Here is a 6439-nt window from a genome sequence, read left to right as displayed (position 1 = left end):
AATTGATGGAGAAAGGTCTGGTGACAAGAAAAGCTGCTTCCAGGAGGTTGTCAAGTGTTTTCGCTCGACGATTCTATTCTTGGGTGGTTGGTTTGTCCCTTGTTCCATTAACTCGAATCCTTGCCCGGTATATCCCATTTTAGTTTTACTGGATTGTGAATCTTACGCCTTTTTTACTCTCTGAACGAGGTTCTTGGCGTTGAAAAATCTTCGTAAACTAAATCACACGTGTATATGTTGACATTTAAGAGATATACAGTTACGAAAATCAAGAGCAATGGTGATATATATGCGGATTAGACACCAAAAAATAATCACTCAAAAAATGGCTACAATTTAAGGAATGTGTTTAGTGACGGCATTAGATTCCTAATTGATGGAGAAAGGTCTGGTGGTAAGAAAAGCTGCTTCCAGGAGGTTGTCATGTGTTTTCGCTCTACGATTCGATTCTTGGGTGGTTGGTTTGGCCTTTGTTTCTGTAACTCGAATCCTAGCCCAGTATATCCCATTTTAGTTTTACACCATTGTGAACCTTACGCCTTTTTTACTCTCTGATCGAGGTTCTCGGCATAGAAAAATCTTCGTAAACTAAATGACACGTGTATATGTTGACATTTAAGAGAAATGCAGTTAAGAAAATCAAGATCAATGGTGATATATATGCTGATTAGACACCAAAAAATAAACAGAAAAAAATGGCTACAATTTAAGGAATGTGTTTTGTGACGGCATCAGATTCCTAATTGATGTAGAAAGGTCTGATGGAAAGAAAAGCTGCTTCCAGGAGGTTGTCAAGTGTTTTTGCTCGACGATTCCATTCTTGGGTGGTTGGTTTGGCCCTTGTTCCTGTAACTCGAATCCTAGCCCGGTATATTCCACTTTAGTTTTACACCATTATGAACCTTACGCCTTTTTTACTCTCTGATCGAGGTTCTCGGCATTGAAAAATCTTTGTAAACTAAATCACACGTGTATATGTTGAGGTTTAAGAGATATGCAGTCATGAAAATCAAGAGCAATAGTGATATATATGCGGATTAGAAACCAAAAAATAAATACTCAAAAAATGGTCACAATTTATGGAGTGTGTTTAGTGATGGCATCAGACTCCTAATTGATAATTGATGGAGAAAGGTCTGGTGGCAAGAAAAGCTGCTTCCGGGAGGTTATCAAGTGTTTTCGCTCGACGATTCTATTCTTGGGTGGTTGGTTTGGCCCATGTTCCTATAACTCGAATCCTTGCCCGTTATATCCCATTTTAGTTTTACATCATTGTGAACCTTACGCCATTTTTACTCTCTGAACGAGGTTCTCGGCGTTGAAAAATCTTCGTAAACTAAATCACACGTGTATATGTTGACATTTAAGAGATATACAATCAATCAAGAGCAATGGTGATATATATGCGGATTAGACACCAAAAAATAAACACTCATAAAATGGCTACAATTTAAGGAATGTGTTTAGTGACGGCATCAGATTCCTAATTGATGGAGAAAGGTCTGGTGGCAAGAAATGCTGCTTCGAGGAGGTTGTCAAGTGTTTTCGCTCGACAATTCCATTCTTGGGTGGTTGGTTTGGCCCTTGTTCCTTTAACTCGAATCCTAGCCAGGTATATCCCATTTTAGTTTTACACAATTGTGAACCTTACGCCTTTTTTACGCTCTGATCGAGGTTCTCGGCATTGAAAAATCTTCGTAAACTAAATCACACATGTATATGTTGACATTTAAGAGATATACTGTCAAGAAAATCAAGAGCAATGGTGACATATATGCGGATTAGACATCAAAAAACAAACACTCAAAAAATGGCTACAATTTAAGGAATGTGTTTAGTGACGGAATCAGATTCCTAATTGATGGAGAAAGGTCTGGTGGCAAGAAAAGCTGCTTCCAAGAGGTTGTCAAGTGTTTTCGCTCGACGATTCGATTCTTGGGTGGTTGGTTTGGCCCTTGTTCTTGTAACTCGAATCCTATCCCGGTACATCCTATTTTAGTTTTACACCATTGTGAACCTTACGCCTTTTTTACTCTCTGATCGAGGTTCTCGGTATTGAAAAATCTTCGTAAACTAAATTACACGTGTATATGTTGACATTTAAGAGATATGCAGTTAAGAAAATCAAGGGCAATGGTGATATATATGCGGATTAGACACCAAAAAATAAACACTAAAAAAATGGCTACAATTTAAAGAATGTGTTTAGTGACAGGATCGGATTCCTAATGGAGAAAGGTCTGGTGGTAAGAAAGGAAGCTTCCAGGAGGCTGTCAAGTGTTTTCGCTCGACGATTCCATTCTTGGGTGGCTGGTTTGGCCCTTGTTCCTGTAACTCGAATCCTAGCCCGGTATATCCCATTTTAGTTTTACACACCATTGTGAACCTTACGCCTTTTTTACTCTCTGATCGAGTTTCTCGGCATTGAAAAATCTTCGTGAACTAAATTACACGTGTATATGTTGACATTTAAGAGATATATAGTCAAGAAAAATGAAGAGCAATAGTGATATATACGCAGATTAGACACCAAAAAATAAACACTCAAAAAATGGCTACAATTTAAGAAATGTGTTTAGTGACGGCATCAGATTCCTAATTGATGGAAAAAGGTCTGGTGGCAAGAAAAGCTACTTCCAGGAGGTTGTCAAGTGTTTTCGCTCGATGATTCCATTCTTGTGTGGTTGGTTTGGCCCTTGTTCCTGTAACTAGAATCCTAGTCCGGTATATCCCATTTTAGTATTACACCATTGTGAACCTTACGCCTTTTTTACTCTCTGATCGAGGTTCTCGGCATTGAAAAATCTTTGTAAACTAAATCACACGTGTATATGTTGACATTTAAGAGATATACAGTCAAGAAAATCAAGAGCAATGGTGATATATATATATGCGGATTAGACGCTAAAAAATAAACACTCAAAAAAATGGCTACAATTTAAGGAATATGTTTAGTGACGGCATCAGATTCCTTATTGGTGGAGAAAGATCTGGTGGCAAGAAAAGCTGCTTCCAGGAGGTTATCAAGTGTTTTCGCTCGACGATTCCATTCTTGGGTGGTTTGGCCCTTGTTCCTGTAACTCGAATCCTAGCCCGGTATATCGCATTTTAGTTTTACACCATTGTGAACCTTACGCCTTTTTTACTCTCTGATCGAGATTCTCGGCATTGAAAAATCTTCGTAAACTAAATCACACGTGTATATGTTGACATTTAAGAGATATATAGTCAAGAAAATCAAGAGCAATGGTGATATATATGCGGATTAGACACCAAAAAATAAACACTCAAAAAATGGCTATAATTTAAGGATTGTGTTTAGTCAGGGCATCAGATTCCTAATTGATGGAGAGAGGTCTTGGGGCAAGGAAAGCTGCTTCCAGGAGGTTGTCAAGTGTTTTCGCTCGACGATTCCATTCTTGGGTGGTTGGTTTGGCCCTTGTTCCTGTAACTCGAATCCTAGCCCGATATAACCCATTTTAGTTTTACACCATTGTGAACCTTACGCCTTTTTTACTCTCTGATCGAGGTTCTCGGCATTGAAAAATCTTAGTAAACTAAATCACACGTGTATATATTCACATTTAAGAGATATACAGTCAAGAAAATCAAGAGCAATGGTGATATATATGCAGATTAGAAACCAAAAAATAAACACTCAAAAAATGGCTACAATTTAAGGACTGTGTTTAGTGATGGCATCAGATTCCTAATTGATGGAGAAAGGTCTGGTGGTAAGAAAAGCTGCTTCCAGCTGGTTATCAAGTGTTTTTGCTCGACGATTCCATTCTTGGGTGGTTGGTTTGGCCCTTGTTCCTGTAACTCGAATCCTAGCCCGGTATATCCCATTTTAGTTTTACACCATTGTGAACCTTCCACCTTTTTTTACTCTCTGATCGAGGTTCTCGGCATTGAAAAATCTTCAATCACACATGTATATGTTGACATTTAAGAGATATACAGTCAAGAAAATCAAGAGCAATGGTGATATATAAGCGGAATAGACACCAAAAAATAAACACTCAAAAAATGGCTACAATATAAGGAATATGTTTAGTGACGGCATCAGATTCCTAATTGATAGAGAAAGGTCTGGTGGCAAGAAAAGCTGCTTCCAGGAGGTTGTCAAATGTTTTCGCTCGACGATTCCATTCTTGGGTGGTTGGTTTGGCCCTTGTTCCTATAACTCGAATCCTAGTCCGGTATATCACATTTTTGTTTTACACCATTGTGAACCTTACGCCTTTTTTACTCTCTGATCAAGGTTCTCGGCATTGAAAAATTTTCGTAAACTAAATCACACGTGTATATGTTGTCATTTAAAAGATATACAGTCAAGAAAATCTAGAGCAATGGTGATATATATGCGGATTGGATGTCACACCCTGGCTTTTGCGGAAGCGTGGGTTTAATTTGGTGTGCATTCTTAATACCATAGCAAAAATCATAACAATGCTATATGTAAATAAAAACACATGATAGTCATCCATTCATCAAGTTTAAAGTTACCACAACATCATTGTTTAAAATGTCGACACATAAAAACAAGTTACAAACATGACATGAATTTAAAACGTGTTCACATGACACAACAAAAGGTTTTAATAAAAACACGGTTTAAGACTTGTAACCCGTCCAGGCAAGGGTCACACCTCGTAAACTTGGATGACATCATTATTCCCTACGCAGCTTGACACGATTGCACACTTTGCCAGATCCACTAATTTCCTGAAATACATGTAGTTTGAAAAATCAACAAAAGTTGAGCGAGTTCATGTAAAAGTGGGTATGTATAAACCTTTCATGTATGAATAAAAGTCCCTGGTATGTAGCAATAAGGAAAAAGAGATCACCAATGGGTTGCAAAGCCACTGGTATGTGTGAGAAGGTGCAGGAAAACTCAAACCTAGCAAATTTGTTACCGGACTTCGGCGGTAAGACACAGACACCTCTATGGGTCGCCCCGGCCTCATGGGTGTGGGCTCGCTACACCCAAATAGATCTATCACTCTTGTGTCCCTCGGTCCTAACAACGAGGATTAATGGCCTTAAGCGTTGTACCCACCCCTCACATGATTTAGTAGTAAAACCCTCCCTACGCTAACCATACCATGTAAATAAATGGTTGTAATAATTATCGCATGTATTTCACCCCCGAAGTATAAAACTGAAAACAGTAAAGAGAAAAGGGGGACATGAACTCACAGAAGTGCGTCTCCTAAAATCGTACTCAAATCTCCGATCTCGTCAGCAAATACGACCCCCTACAATGTGCTAATGTTTATTAGACGAACGGCCGTGCCTTGCCTATGTATTTACGGGTTTGAGTTACGTTACTTTGTCATTATTCCAAGTCTTAACTTCTTGTTAAAATAATAATTATTATTTTAACTTAAATTTTGTCTTTAGGGTTTTGGAATAATAGTTAGGCAACTATTTTGTATCCGAATTTCTCAAGTATTATATACGCGTATTTCCTTCCCAAGGATGAGGGTATTTATACATGTACACTTGTAATTCCGAAAAATATATTTTAAGTCCCACTTAGCAAAATATATTTAAATTATTTGTCTAAATCATCTTAATTTAAAATATATATATTTTTCCCAAAAATATTATATGTTACTTCATAAATTTTCCAAAATAATATTTTACCAAAAATATACAAAATATACATGTAAAAGTATTTTTCTGAAATATCACATAAGTTACGTTTTAGCATTTCGTATTGCAATAATAATTGCGTAACTTAAATATTTATTTCGCGAGAGTTTTGGTATTATTTTGGAGTCGTAATTTCATGGTATACATAAGTTATATTATTTTACCATAAAAAAATAATATAACTAGTTCTCAAAATAAACAAGTAATCACACGAGAGTTTTAGTATGAAATATATATTCTAAATATATATTTATCAAATTTTACTTACGAAAATCAACCTCCGGCACTTAGTATTTTTGTAATAAAAATCATGGCGAAGTTTATTTTGAAAACAAGGTTAAAAATATATTCGTAAGCACTTGCTAGAAAAATATTTTCTAAGTCTTGAGATTTTTAGAAAATTTCGCCAGAGTTTCCCCTAAAAACGGAGGTGTCCATGCTATTAAGCATATCATTTTCTTTTCAAAATCAATCAACAACAATCCTTGAATCATTTTTACATTACCAAGAGCAAAATATATGCGTTTCACACTAGTCATGAACTTGATATATCTCGAAAAGGCATAGTAACTTGGTAAGATTTTTAGTAGACCTAGTTACCTACTGAAACGTATTTATTTCTTTAAATATCATTCTCTTAAAATAATTTAGTGTTTACAACTTGTAAGTAATTTTTACAAAAATTTAACTCTTGAACTCTTCTTGTAAATAAAAGCTTTTTACACTTATTTTACTTACAAAAATTATGTAAGAGTATGTAAAAGTCATAAACTTT

Source organism: Helianthus annuus, chromosome 15, assembly GCF_002127325.2.
Source record: "Helianthus annuus cultivar XRQ/B chromosome 15, HanXRQr2.0-SUNRISE, whole genome shotgun sequence".
NCBI classification, from domain to species: Eukaryota; Viridiplantae; Streptophyta; class Magnoliopsida; order Asterales; family Asteraceae; genus Helianthus; species Helianthus annuus.
Note: the sequence above shows the minus strand (reverse complement) of the source record.